Genomic DNA, 15978 nt, shown 5'->3' with positions numbered 1-15978 from the left:
GCCATTATCTTTTTTATGAAATATAAATTCATTTTGAAACTGAGAATATTATGCAATACTACAGATTGACTAGGACATAATCAGAGCTGAATTAGGTCAACCCAGAGACCTAGACGTGGTACAAATGTGTGTCTCCTACCTGCAAAGCAGACTCTTTAGTCCCCTAGTTAGTAGTCCTGTCTGTTTTCCAGTCCACCTATATCTGTTCCTCAAGCAAGGGTCTCAAAGGTCAGTTTAGACAGACAAAATGTAAATGAAAATTGGGAGCTCGTAAGGAAAGTTTATTAGATGGTCTGAAAGCCACAGTTCCACAGTCAAGAGGACAACTTTGCCACTAAACCAGAATAGTCTTTTAGGCAAAATGAAGAGAGCGATTAGAAATAAAAAGGTAATATATAACAAATGTGAGGGGGAAAAGGGGGAACAGATAGCAATCAATATAATTTAGACATTATGAAGTGTAGCAAATTGATAAGGGAGGCTAAAGACCTCAGGGGAAAGTCCATGGCTGGCAGGGCAAAGAAAAATGAGTATTTTATGTGTATTAGGAACAAAAGAAATCCTAGCAATGGTATAGGCACATTTTTAGATGCAGATGATAAAATCTGTATAAGATTTCAGGATTGTCACTCTAGTCTGTGTGTCACTCTAAAGCCTAGAATGTGTGTTGTCAGTGTGAAGCAATGGAAACAGCTACAAACATGGTTGAGAACTACTTATCTGTGATATTACCAGGTTCAGTCATCAGTGGGATTCATGGTCTATAACTGTCCAGTTTTTAAATTCTCAGCCATTTACCTTTACGAATTATACCTATGCAGTGTACACTTACAGTTAAAGCAGGTATCTTGTGTGCCATGCAAGAAATTAGACCATTGTGATATAGGAAGTAACTCAACCAATCGCTACCTTTACTATACTAGCTAATTTGCATGCAACAGTTGCAGTAGTTATATGAGGTAGACTGCACAGATGGATTATTTGGCCCAACTGTCACACCCGTGCAATAGCATGGGTTTTCAGCTAATAGTTACTAATGCTGTGGAAAAGGTAGGCTTGTTCAATAATAAATATTTGTTCTGTATTTGGAAAGTAGTAGGATGATGTATTCAGATCTTATGAAGATGATTTATAGATTGCAAGGTCGGAAGGAACCATTGTAATCATCTAGACTGACCTCTTGTATAACACAGCCGTAGAACTTCCTCTCCACCCCTTCCGCCCCCCCCAAAAAAAATTCCTATAATCAATGTTTTAGAAAAACATTGAACTGGTTGGAGAATCCACCATGAACCTTGGTCAATTGTTCCAATGGTTAATTACCCTCACTGTTTTTTTTGTTTGTTTTTTAAACAAAGAGCCTTATTTCTACTCTGAATTTGTCTAGCTTCAACTTCCAGCCTTTGGATTGTTATACCTCTCTGCTAGATTGAAGACCCTATTATTAAATATTTGTTCTCCAAATAGATACTTAGACTATAATCAACTTGCCCCTTAACCTTTGCTTCATTAAGCTAAATAAATTAAACTCTTCGAGTCTATTGCTGTATGACATGTTTTCTAATTCTTTAATCATTCTTGTGGCTCTTCTTTGAACCCTTTCTGTTACCCAGGGTTCTTTCAACCCAAAGCTCTTGGTAACTTTTACTCTGTGTGAGATTGTGTCAGGAAATAAATCGGGGAGACACGGCCGTCCAACCGATAGATGGCTGGCACAAACAGGACAACACAAGAGTGCTTTCACTTAAAGCTAAACTTTACTTAGTTTCAAGCACTTACACACATCCGCAACAGGTTAGTAAAACACCCCCAACCCCTGATAATTACCAAAGCTGAGTGTGGCTCTCAAGTGACCAGTGGGGAACATAAGATGCATCCAGAGCGGGAGTCCAGTCCCGAAGAGTCCCACTACCTCAAACTTTTCCCCCTTCTATATACATTAGTAATAGAATGACATGTCCCTTAAAGAAAACTTGTTAAGCAAGCAGTTCCAATGGGAAAGCAAGAGGCTCCTTCTGATTATTGATTAACAAGGGTTTTTCCAGAGTTTGCAGCCTTGAGGCCCCAATATACATTCCTGGGGCACATCCTGCTCTTCTAAAACGCATGTATCAGCAACTTCAACACAATTCTTATCAGAAAGGATGCGGAGTCAAGCTGCCCTTTCTGTGGCACCCAAAACCCTCTCCCCTCCTTCCTTGGATAAGCTAAGCCTGCTGACTTGGCTGCTTTTAGCAATAAGCCATCATGGTTTCAGGCCCTTTACTGGTTTGCTGACATCTCCCTGTACATTTCCAACATCCTTCTTGAACTGTGGGCACCAGAACCAGGTACAACATTGCAGCAGTGGTCACAGCAGTGCCAAATATAGAGATAAAATAACCTCACTGCTCCTACTTGAGATTCCCCTATTAGTGCATTCCAGAATCTTCTGGTCACAGCAGTCACACTGGGAGAAGCTTAGGTGGGAATGATCTCAGTGTAATTTGTTGGTCTCACTTCCAGTTCAACCTTTGATTCCACTTACAAAAAGTCCTAATTTTTTATTTTAGCCAATATCTCGGAAGTCAGTTTTATGTTATTTACAGTCCTTTATAATATCAAAGGCACAATGCTGAAAATGGCTGTGACCAGAAACATTATACTACAATTTAAATTTTATGGTATATATTTGATAATCTTACAAAGATTCAGTTTTTCAAGAAAAAAAGTTTAACTTCACAAGATGCTACCATATAAGACACGTTTCCTTCTCCACCACCCACTCACATTCTTACTGCTTCCTCCAGCTAAACAATAAACATCTTACCGTTCAGAACTGGTATAGTTCCTGGTCAGTCAAATCCTTTTGAGTCTAGCCATGAAATACCATTTTTTCCCCCTTGATGCTTTGTCACATGGATATTTTAACCCTGCAGGTCTCGTGTACTGAAAGCCAATTAATTTCAAACAACCCTGGAAGAAAATATCCAACAGTTCTCCTCTTTGTTACATTTGGTTGATTATTTGACTAGGGAAATTATAGTCTGAGTAGACTTATTTAGTAGTAGAAGTAGAATTATTTAGAGCACTGACCATTTCAGTTGCTTCAAATATACCAAAACAATAATACATGGAAAAATATTAGTCATCTTAAAACTGCTGGCAAAAAACATGAAGTTTAACTTCAGTGTTAGATGTGAACAGCAACATACTTTGCACTGAACTGGGAACAGTGATGTCATGAATTCTTTTATTGTCTATAAACTCAGTACATGAATGGATAGGTAGATACACATTTCTAGGATTGAAAATCTATCTCTGGACGAAACTCTGTAACACAGTATGCTGTAAGGAAGGCACAGGAAAATAAGAATTGATAAACCTATGCAAAAGTAATGGGAGCAAATACTACCTTCGCCTCATGGCACTACTGGTGCAGTTTCACTTTGTAGACGGAGGATTTCCAGAACCCATTCCCTTACACCCAAATCTATATTCCTTGCATGCCATTAAGCATAGTTCTGCAGGGCTTGCTACAACCAAACACAGAGGGAGAGGGTAAGGCCAATGAATCTATAACTGCATGGTGCCCCAGCCAGTCTCGACCCCCCCCCACCCCCCGGCCATGTGTTTGGTGACAGGTCACATGCAAGGGCTAACAGATGCAAATTGTCTTCAGAGAGGGGGATTGGATGTGGTATAGGATTAGGATTGTAGTACACAAGATTGGTTTTAAATATGAAAACTGAAATGCTGCAAAGGCAATTTTCTTAATCTCCTGAAGTGAACTTGATTTCCAAACTAAATTCTGAATGTGAGCTTTAATTATTGCATTTAATATTTTTTCTTCTCTTCACTCACTGTGTGTCCCAAATCAAGATTTACTCTGTTGATTTTAAAAAGGAAAGATATGCAAAGGGTTGACAGTGATGATTCTGAATATAAATTATATCAAGTAAATTTGATGCAAGATTAAATTACCAAATCAACCTTTTATATTCTGTATTTTATGGAATATCTAATATATGTTGGCAGTAATTTACTCTTCCACATGAATTCCTGACAGTTTCGATTCTTCAGACTTATTAATCAATGTATGTTAGCACCAGAGCCATTTTAGGAGACTTACTAGTCATCAAATATTTATTATCAGATAAATCAAAGAAACAACTAGCATCTTAATAGCATGAACAAAGTGGCATGCAAAGGATCATTCAAGACTACATGCTTTTGTCTTGTAGCTAATGCTACTATCGGGCTTTGTAACTCCATGAAAATAGTCGTCATATTGACAAAACTATTTCCTTTGTACAGGGTCTTGTTTTTAATCTTTTCTTTTTTGGGAACTGGATATCGTCGTTTGTGTGTGTGTATATTTCATGTCATCTTAATTCTGTAAATCCTGTAAAATCTGATGTAGAATTTTAACAATTTAATCTGACTTTCAGAGTTAGCTGCAATAGATATTCTGCACTTCAGTAATGTGAAAGGGAGAAAGGTGTATTGTGACAGAAATCATCATGTTATTAATATGTTTCATTCTGTGCTCTGACGACCTGAGAAATAGCAATGTCCATTGCTACACTGCTTGGAGTATCTTATTACAGTAACAGTAAGTGTTCTTTACTAAACTACATTCTGTGTGAGATTTTCAAAAGTGCTCAGCCTGGGCCTAACTCTGCTCCCATTGAAGTTAATTATAGACTTCAGTGCAAGCAGAGTTAAACTTAAGATTGAGTGCTGTGGTTAGATGTTTGGCTGTGTGTGTGTGTTTTTCCTGCGTGCTGCCCCAGTTCTGTGCAGACAGCCGGCACTGCAGACTTTGAGTGAACCATCCAATGACTACAAACTTCATTGAGGGACAGACACCAGGCCAGGTTTATTGTCGACAAAGCATGGTAATAGCACCTGGCAAACTCTACAAGGATACTAAGACATGGTGGGACTTTCCATTCCCCTGTCAGCTGGACAAAGATACTTCTTTTGAGATACATCTTTATACCCTGATACAAACAAGTTTGGTACTGCCTCTGACGTAGTTAGTTAGTGCCTTCTGACATGGCTAGTTATTACCCATCACCTTGTATATGTTGGTTTGATTAAAACATCTTTATTGCGTACTGTTATCCTAACCTTATCTCTTAGGAGGGGTCAGTGTGTTCTTGTTATTCTTGGGGAATGTTTTTGTACCATCCTTGATATTGGGATGGTCTGGTACCACTTGATATCAAAATGTTTGTGTAAGTACTTTTTGCTTAGCACTTCTTAAAAATGTGTATTTTTGCAATATCAGCCCTGTTTTTGCCAAATTCTGTGAGCAAGTCCTGCCTCATATCAGACCTCTAATGCAAGGGCTTATGTCTCAGGCGCTTTCCCTACTACAAGTGCTTTTGAAAATCCCATCCTTTGACTTTTTATTAACACAATATAAATTAAAATAATTTACTATTCCTATTAGGTTTAGTACAAGAATATTTGTATATGTATTGGTTGGGTCTTGCTCACTCTCTGCTTATGTGCAATACTTTACAGATACAGCACAGTATTATTTCACATACTTAATAGTTGGGAGTTTCTTTGAGAATGTCTCAAACTTTCCTGATCCCCAGTTCCTGGATTTGTGATTCCAAGCATTTCATTCTTCATTCTTGTACATTGTCTCCTAATCCTTGGAATACATTCTGTTTGGTAATTTCTTGATTCCTTTGGCTGTTGTGTATTATACATCGTTCTTGTGGATATTTATCTTTGGCTTTGGTAACCTGTAAAATGTAGACAACGGTTTTAGCTTTGTTTTTAAATGTCCTACTAATTTGTTGTATGATTTGTCTTAACAATTGATCTACTGCCTCGATGTTAATTAACTGATGCAGAGGAAATAAGAGGAAGTACAATGTGTGCTTGTATGTACACATGTATTTATATAAAATGCTTTACACTCACTTTGAAAAGAAGAAAGTTTAAAAATAAAAAGAGGAAACTGTATAGCTCAGGTATGCATTTAACTAGACTTTAATATAGTGTTATGGTTGTACATATGTATCAGTTAGTTCAGGTGGGCTTTTTTTAATGGAACATTGTATTTATAAACACACCAACTACGAAAAACTTACAGGAAGTCATAGTTTATGTTCCACCAACGTCTGCTCCATCTATCCTTCAAAAACCTATTTACCCCACTTCATCTTTACCCCACTTACCATCACTTCAGTTCCTTCCTATACCTCTTACATATATGGACCATGGACAGTCATGTCTCATATTGTAAATATAGACCTACAAATTGCCTCCACTGTGGGCCTTAGCCAGAGACATTAAACTTTCCTACTTCAACTCTCTAAAGTACATAAAGTAAAATTGCAAAAAGTGCCCAGATCCCATTTTCAAAAGAGACATAGGGTATGTCAACACTGCAGGGTTGTTTTCACCAGTCTGCATCGGGTATGTTAAAACATTCGTGACTGGCCTGTGTCAGTTGATCTAAAGTCTACTGAAGTCAATGGCAGTCTTTAAATGGGCTTCTAAGGACTTTGGCTCAGGCCCATAAATATTTGAGATTAGAAATGGGTCATGTGTGTCCATAACAGTTTAAAGATCCCAACTGTACTGTACATTCACATTGTAATGCGTGGTGAGTAACTGACATAAATCCATGACAATCAAGGTGAGCGCACACCCTTCAGTTTTTTCCAGCATCAGAAAGGTTAATGAATAAACATTTCTATCCACCTTACGTTGTTCCAAATGAAGATTAGAAGGTGGGAATTGCTTTTTACATTACTTCAGTGTTTTGTTTGGGTCGGGGGGAGGATTTTTCCATAGATTTTTATATAGCTCTTTCCTAAAAATTTATGAAAGATTATACTTCAAATCTATATCTAGTAATCTGAATTATTTGCTAATAGCACATTTGGATGTGGTGATCTCCCCTCCCCCCCAAAAAAGAGGTACCAAATGGTGGTCTGTAAGAGCAGATTCAACTAGATAGATATATAAAACTGATTTCTCCCACTCCCCACCCTCTCCACACACACACCCCAAAGTATACTGATCCAAAATGAATGAAGGCTTAAAGTGAAAGCAAAATTGTCATCCTTTTAAAATTCAATCTGGTAAAACCTGTAGTCTTACAAACTCAGGCATAGATGAGAATATGACTCATGTATTTTAATAAAGATTGTACCAAAGTTTGTGGAATATTTTTCTTCCTACAAATCCAGAAAAACTCCTTAATCCAGACATAAAAGATGATAAACTGATTGTACTGGAGCCTGACAAATATTGGTTCTATTGCTTATAGTATTTATTTCTACAAAGAATTCTAAATTGCTAGTATGTCCTATACCTTTATTATTGACATTTATTATAAAATTAAAAATAGAAAGCAAATATTTAGTTTTTAACTTTTTCTACAATTTATGGGCTCTAGATTATGAAGACAGCCTTATTTATTGACCTGATACTTAACATTTTGTTTTTATCCACAGAACATAAAAGTATAGGCACTGGTAATACAACCTACTACACTGTACCTCATGAGATCCTGTAGGGATCGCTGCCAAGGGGTACTTGTCTAGGTTAATTCAGTCTTCACTACCATTCAAAGCTTGGTCCTCTGTTGAGGATGCGAGCAAGGATGATAATGAAGGCCTATATTCTTCTGGCTGCTCTTTGCAGGCACACCCCTCTAACAATGCAAAGTAGGTTTCAGGATTAGGGTCTATGATCCTAAACATGATTTTTAAACATAAAAAAGAAGCTTACAAGAAGTGGAAGGTTGGACATATGACCAGGGAAGAGTATAAAAATATTGCTCGGGCATGTAGGAAAGATATCAGGAGGGCCAAATCGCACCTGGAGCTGCAGCTAGCAAGAGATGTCAAGAGTAACAAGAAGGGTTTCTTCAGGTATGTTGGCAACAAGAAGAAAGCCAAGGAAAGTGTGGGCCCCTTACTGAATGAGGGAGGCAAGCTAGTGACAGAGGATGTGGAAAAAGCTAATGTACTCAATGCTTTTTTTGCCTCTGTTTTCACTAACAAGGTCAGCTCCCAGACTGCTGTGCTGGGCAACACAAAATGGGGAAGAGATGGCCAGCCCTCTGTAGAGATAGAGGTGGTTAGGGACTATTTAGAAAAGCTGGACGTGCACAAGTCCATGGGGCCGGACGAATTGCATCCGAGAGTGCTGAAGGAATTGGCGGCTGTGATTGCAGAGCCCTTGGCCATTATCTTTGAAAACTCGTGGCGAACGGGGGAAGTCCCGGATGACTGGAAAAAGGCTAATGTAGTGCCCATCTTTAAAAAAGGGAAGAAGGAGGATCCTGGGAACTACAGACCGGTCAGCCTCACCTCAGTCCCTGGAAAAATCATGGAGCAGGTCCTCAAAGAATCAATCCTGAAGCACTTAGAGGAGAGGAAAGTGATCAGGAACAGTCAGCATGGATTCACCAAGGGAAGGTCATGCCTGACTAATCTAATCGCCTTTTATGATGAGATTACTGGTTCTGTGGATGAAGGGAAAGCAGTGGATGTATTGTTTCTTGACTTTAGCAAAGCTTTTGACACGGTCTCCCACAGCATTCTTGTCAGCAAGTTAAGGAAGTATGGGCTGGATGAATGCACTATAAGGTGGGTAGAAAGCTGGCTAGATTGTCGGGCTCAACGGGTAGTGATCAATGGCTCCATGTCTAGTTGGCAGCCGGTGTCAAGTGGAGTGCCCCAGGGGTCGGTCCTGGGGCCCGTTTTGTTCAATATCTTCATAAATGATCTGGAGGATGGTGTGGATTGCACTCTCAGCAAATTTGCAGATGATACTAAACTGGGAGGAGTGGTAGATACGCTGGAGGGGAGGGATAGGATACAGAAGGACCTAGACAAATTGGAGGATTGGGCCAAAAGAAATCTAATGAGGTTCAATAAGGATAAGTGCAGGGTCCTGCACTTAGGATGGAAGAATCCAATGCACCGCTACAGACTAGGGACCGAATGGCTCGGCAGCAGTTCTGCGGAAAAGGACCTAGGGGTGACAGTGGACGAGAAGCTGGATATGAGTCAGCAGTGTGCCCTTGTTGCCAAGAAGGCCAATGGCATTTTGGGATGTATAAGTAGGGGCATAGCGAGCAGATCGAGGGACGTGATCGTTCCCCTCTATTCGACACTGGTGAGGCCTCATCTGGAGTACTGTGTCCAGTTTTGGGCCCCACACTACAGGAAGGATGTGGATAAATTGGAAAGAGTACAACGAAGGGCAACAAAAATGATTAGGGGTCTAGAGCACATGACTTATGAGGAGAGGCTGAGGGAGCTGGGATTGTTTAGTCTGCAGAAGAGAAGAATGAGGGGGGATTTGATAGCTGCTTTCAACTACCTGAAAGGGGGTTTCAAAGAGGATGGCTCTAGACTGTTCTCAATGGTAGCAGATGACAGAACGAGGAGTAATGGTCTCAAGTTGCAATGGGGGAGGTTTAGATTGGATATTAGGAAAAACTTTTTCACTAAGAGGGTGGTGAAACACTGGAATGCGTTACATAGGGAGGTGGTAGAATCTCCTTCCTTAGAGGTTTTTAAGGTCAGGCTTGACAAAGCCCTGGCTGGGATGATTTAACTGGGACTTGGTCCTGCTTTGAGCAGGGGGTTGGACTAGATGACCTTCTGGGGTCCCTTCCAACCCTGATATTCTATGATTCTATGATTCTATGATCATGTTTTTGTGAAGGAAACTAAAAAATTAGTAACCGTTTCAAAAGGTTCTCATATCCAGGTCAAAGTCATTTTATATAAACTACTGAGTGAGCAACCAGTGATTTTCAGCCAAAACTGACTTGGAGTTGGAGTCAGATGAGGGAATTAAGTGTAAAACACTTCATGTCCCAACCATCTTCCCCTGAGCCATTAATTCCTCAGGCACTTTCGTTGACTATTGTATTTAAGGCAATAACAGTATATACAGGGTAAAGCCATTCTGAACATCAAATGCAACATTTTCCCATGTATGCAATACATTGGAAGGAAGTGTGAACAATGGTGTTTCTTTTTTATAATATTTTATACTTCTGAAGTGCATCAATGTTGTGCCATCACTCACCATCCAAGAAATACTATTTCTTTGTATGTAACAACACCAATCCAAAATCAGGTTCCACTTTTCTCTCGATGCAGACTGGTGAAAACATGTAATTAGTTTTGCTGCCAGAACTCTGCTAATAAGATAGCTTATACCTTTATCAATGCTTAACTGACTGATATGAAATAGAGAATACATCTTTTTTTTTAATATGCCTAACCAAACAGCTTCTGACACTTTCTATTAGTCTGTAAATGTTGATATAAAGCCAATGCTTATTTGTAAATTATTTAATAAATATAAAATATTCCCATAAAATGCCACTAACAGAGACTGGATTCATTGTTAATAGATGCTTGTTTAAATACATTCAAAGCTGATCTTCTACCTTCTACTCTAAGTTAGTGGTTTCTGCTATTCTGATCAAGTGACATCTTCAAGTAAAGGAAGTACAGAATTAGTTTCCACAGTGTAATACATCTCCTGTATTAATGTTTAAAACCCATTCCCCCACCTTTCCATCACTACCACCTTTTACATTAATTAGTGCCGCAAAATTCAACATAGTTAAGATGTAAAAGATACACCAATAGTGTACAGTTTGTTTTAGCAAATACCCTGCAGAAAAACTGATTTATAATAGCTAACTAACAAACAAAAATTCAGAATTTCACAACCAGTTTAAAAAGGTGGGAATTACATATTTTAACTTGAAAGTTACAGGAACTCTACACTAAATAACATTACAAAGACAACAGCCAGTAAATCTGACAGGTTTAATTAATTTTTGGTTTCATATTCATTTATGCATCTAGAGACTTTTCATTGCTGGGGCAGACCATCTGGCCTCACTTGCCAGTTTGTACTAAATGCTCTTTTGTCATGCCAAAGCGGAGAGTTGGATCAGCAGGTCATTATGGGATTAACAGCTACCCTTCCTCTACTCATTCTGTCCCTCTTCTGCCTCTCCTCCACACTCCTTTTTAGATCTAAACACTTTTCAAGAACTATCAGGTGACATTCAAATTGTGATTCTACTCCCCCTCCCCACACTTTTAAAGCATATCCATGATACACCCAAGCCCCCTTTCATGCCAGCATCTTGAAGTCAGCCCTGTACTTATTACTTACATAAATGGTAGAATGAACTCTCTTCCATTTCAAAAAAAAGATAGGTTTAAGTACCTACAGAGCAAGGCCCGGTTTGAATTAAGGAGAATGCAGGATGAGTGGTGGGAGAGGAAAGCTGCAGAAATCCAGCATTACGCAGATACAAACAATGCAAGGATGTTCTTTGACTCTTTCAAAGCAGTCTAAGGACCATCTAAATCTGGCACAGCCACGTTGAAGTCGGCAGATGGCACAGCCCTCATCAAAGACAGAGGGATTCATACAGACATGGGCTGAACACTTCAGTAATCTACTCAATAGACCATCCATTGTTGAGCGGCATGTCCTTGACGATTTACCTGAGAAACCTATTAAAGAGGATCTCAATGTTATAAAAGACATCAAACAACTGAACTCTGGCAAAGCATCTGGAAAGAATGGTATCCCAGCAGAATTGTATAAAGGAGCAGGCCCAAAGTTTATTGAGGTGTTTCATGACATCCTGAGTAGCATTTGCGAGGAAGAAGAAATGCCACAAGATTTCAAAGATGCTATTATTGCATCACTGTTCAAAAACAAAGGCAGCAAAGCTGACTGCAGAAATTACAGAGGCATTGCTGTCCTCTGTACAGCAAGCAAATACTAGCTTGCATTTTACTGAACAGACTCACTGCAAACATAGCTGAGGAGAATCTACCAGAAGCGCAGTGTGGTTTTAGACCAGGTCGTAGCACTAGGGACATGATCTTTGTTGTAAAGCCAGGTCCAGGTAAAATGTTAAGAGTAGAACATGAACCTATATGCAGTTTTCATGATCTGACCAAAGCTTTTGATATGATCAACAGAGAGGTTCTGTGGGCTATTCTTCATAAACTGGGCTGCCCAAGAAAATTCATACAAATCATCCGTCTGTTTCATGACCGCATGACAGTGCAAGTACTCACCAGTGGTGACTTTTCAGATGCGTTTGAAATCTCTAATGGAGTGAAGCAAGGCTGCGTACTTGCTCCAGTGTTGTTCAACTTGTCCTTTGCTTTTGTTCTCAACCATGCAACAAAGTATTTGGATCAGGGGATATACATCCCACTACCCACTCGATGGCTCCCTTTTCGATCTTCGAAGACTCAGTGCTAAGACCAAGACACTGAAAAGGCTTCTCGTCGAGGCACTTTTTGCAGATGACTGCGCTTTGATGGCTCACAGACAAGATGACCTTCAGGTCATCGTTGATGGATTTTCTGAAGCATCCCAGCTCTTTGGCCTCACCATCTGTCTCAGGAAGACAGAGGCCTTGTTCCAACCACCACCTCATTCCAATGCCCCAGCGCCAGCCATCTTCATCCAATGGACACAGTTGAAAAATGTGGATCAGTTCAAGTATCTGGGCAGCACCATCTCAAGTGACTGTTCCATTGATGAGGAAATTTCCTCCAGAATTAATAAAACCAGCCAGGCCCTTGGCCGACTTCTAACAAGAGTTCTTAACCAACACGACATCCAAATTGAAGATCTACAGTGCAGTGGTTCTAACATCTCTCCTGTATGGATCTGAGATGGGGACTCTTTATAGCTGTCACATTAAACTGCTTGAGCAATTTCACATGCGATCCCTCTGCTCAATAATGAGCATTCGCTGGTAGGACAGAGTGACCAATATTAAGATCCTTGAGAGAGAAAACGCAACCACCATTGAGGAAATGTTATTAAGAGCACAACTTAGGTGGATATCATGGGCATATCATGAGCATGGAAGACAACCATCTCCCAAAACAGATCTTGCATGGGGAGCTGAGTCAGGGCAAAAGAAAGAAGTGTCGTCTGTATAAACACTTCAAAGATAATCTGAAGAGCAGTCTCCAGTGGGCTAGCATCAGTCCCAAAGAACTTGAGCAAATGGCTCAGAACAGGACTTACTGGTGGTCTCTGAGAAGATCAGTATGTGATAAATTTGAGCAGGATTGACTAAATTATCTCCAGCTGCCCATGAAAGGTGCCACAGAGCTGCATCATCAAACATCATAGATACAGACTTCCCATGCTCTCAGTGCAGCCGACTTTGTGCATCAATGATTCGGACTGCGGAGTCATACGTGTAGCCATATATGAGAATTGCGACAATATTGTTGTGACGGGTTTGGTCACAGATACCCCCTTGGGACTGCCACCTGATGTGCTGAAATTACCTCTGAGCCCATTTTCTCTGATGGCTTGTGTCATAAATATAAAGGGAAGGGTAACAACCTTTATGTATGTAGTAAAATAAAATCCCTCTTGGCCAGAGGTACAGAATCCCCTTACCTGTAAGGGGTTAATCAGTTCAATTAACCTGGTTGGCACCTGACCAGAAAGACTAATAGGAAAAGAAGATATTTTCAAATCTGGCGGGGGAGGCTTTGTTTTTGTGCTCTGTGTGTGTTCTCGCCAAGACAGAGAGAGACCAAGCAAGTAATCCAGCTCCTACTGAAATGATGCATCAAATACTACAGAAATAGTAAGTAATAGCTAGGAATGCATTAGATTATCTTTTGTTTTAACTTGTAAATTTTCCCTGTGCTAAGAGGGAGGTTTATCTCTGTTTTTTGTAACTTTTTGAAGTTTTGCCTAGGGGGAAATCCTCTGTGTGTTAAGTTTTATTACCCTGTAAAATTACCTTCCATCCTGATTTTACAGAGGTGCTTCTTTTATTTTACTTTTTTCTTTATAATAAAGTTCTGTTTTTTAAGAAGCTGATTGGGTTTTAGTGTCCTAAAAACCCAAGGGCCTGGTCTGTGCTCACCTTGTTTACCTCTCTGGTTGGTAGATTATTCTCAAGCCTCCCCAAGAAAGGGGGTGAAGGGGCTTGGAGGAATATTTTGGGGGAAACGGGAACTCCAAGTGGTCCTTTTCCTGAATCTTTATCTAACTCACTTGGTGGTGGCAGCAGTACTCATCCAAGGACAATGAAGGATTTGTGCCTTGGAAGTTTTTAACCTAAGGTGGTAGAAATAAGCTTAGGGGGTCTTTCATACTGGTCCCCACAATTGTACCCTAGAGTTCAGAGTGGGGAGGGAATCCTGACAGCTTGGGACTCCCGAACCCTGCCTTGTTGAGCCAGACACGCTAGTCTTCTGCAACATAGACTCCGGTCTGAACCACCCCCCCAAAGCTGTAGGCTTTAACTGAAAACCACTCAGCAGGTTACTTATCTCCAGCACCCAGACACCCAGTTCCCAATGGGATCCAAACCCCAAATAAATCAGTTTCACGCTGTATAAAGCTTATACAAGGTAAACTCATGAATTGGCCGCCCTCTATAACAGATAGAGACATATGCACAGCTGTTTGCTCCCCCGGTTATTAATCACTTACTCTGGGTTTGTTAAAAAACAAAAGTGATTTTATTAAGTATAAAAAGTAGGATTCAAGTGATTTACTTTGGTCAGTCTGTTAACTTAAAGTTACCAAGCAAAATAAAACACACCACGCAAGTCTAAGCCTAATACATTTAAGAAACTGAATACAGGTAAATCTCACCCTCAGAGATGTTCCAATAAGCTTCTTTCACAGACTAGATTCCTTCTTTGTCTGTGCCCAATCCTTTCCCCTGGTACAGTCCTTTTTCCAGTTCAGGTCGTAACTAGGGGATTTCTCATGAATGGCAGCCCCCTTTGTTTTGTTCCACCCCTTTTTATAGCTTTGGCACAAGGTGGGAATCTTTGGTCTCTTTGGGTCCCCACCCCTCCTCCTAAATGGAAAAGCACCAGGTTTAAGATGGATTCCGGTACCGGGTGACATGATTACATATCCTGTGAGACCCCAAACCACCATTCTTTCTGGCCTGACTCACATGAACACAAGAAGACTTACAAGTAAACAGAGCCATTTACAACCAATTGTCCTTCCAAAAACATGAAAACCTTACTTAATACTTCATATTTTTAGAAGGAAAAAAACCTCTTGTTTGACAGTCTCTTAGATGGTGTTAAAGATGGCTATTACTGTCCTTACTGGGGAAATGAGAAAACATAGGTTTTGATGGGCTGGAGCTGCTGCTGCTGCTGTTCAAGTCCCATTCTGTTTCCTGGAAAATAAGACAAACACAGAAAAGAGGAAAGAAAAGAACAGCAAAGATAGAAAATGCAGCTTCTCTTGCTGGTGTTGACTTTCACTTGCAATCTAACTGCTGAAAAAAACAGACACGGCACATGGTACTGTCAGCCACTCCAAAACCTGGCAACAGTGTCAGGCTGTTTAGGGCATTGCTTTTAGCTGCCTCTCAGATCACAGGTGCACAAGGTTCTAAACTCTAAGCGAGAGTTCTAATCCCAATCTTCTGATTTAGTGTATGGCTTTAATAATTTGCACTTTTAGGTAGTCCCCTATATCCCAAGAATTTCAGAGCTCTGAATAACTATAATTTGAGCTTCACAACAGCCTTGTGATGTGGGAATACTGTCTTATCCCCTCTTTTCAGATTGGGATGTTGTGGTTCATGGATGCCAAGTAGCATGTCCAAGATCACACAGCAAGTTGTTTTCAGTTCCGTGTTAGATCGCAAGTCTTCTGACTTCCAGTTTGTCTAAACCATGAAAATACACAGACTCTCAGACCAATCACTCCATCCCTACCTGGGAAAGAACTGAGCACAGATGCTTTCCAAACCAGATGAGTTTCTGCATGATCAAACTGCCATTAATAGCATTTCATAATTTATAGATTACTTTTTAGCTTTTTGCTCCTCTTTTGAGAGCATATTGCAGATAAATACGAAAGGTCAGATTTTAATCTCCCATGTCACCATGTGCCACCATGTCCCCCACGTAAATCCACTACTGTGCATGTGGC

General features: G+C 40.1%; 1 protein-coding gene across 3 annotated transcripts in view; it reads left to right on the top strand.

Annotated features, from left to right (window-relative positions):
* RSU1 (Ras suppressor protein 1) overlaps nt 1-15978 on the top strand; it is a 187122-nt gene that overhangs the window by 104017 nt on the left and 67127 nt on the right. Inside the window, exon 9 of one of the 3 annotated variants that reach the window (XR_006279425.1) lies at nt 4433-4594. The exons of the other annotated variants lie outside the window; for them this stretch is intronic. The gene's annotated coding sequence lies outside the window, so the exon portion shown is untranslated. The remainder of the gene's footprint in view (nt 1-4432; nt 4595-15978) is intronic. 3 annotated transcript variants of the gene reach the window in all.

Source organism: Dermochelys coriacea, chromosome 2 (assembly GCF_009764565.3).
Source record: "Dermochelys coriacea isolate rDerCor1 chromosome 2, rDerCor1.pri.v4, whole genome shotgun sequence".
Classification (NCBI taxonomy): Eukaryota; Metazoa; Chordata; order Testudines; family Dermochelyidae; genus Dermochelys; species Dermochelys coriacea.
This window is presented reverse-complemented; position numbering and strand designations above follow the sequence as displayed.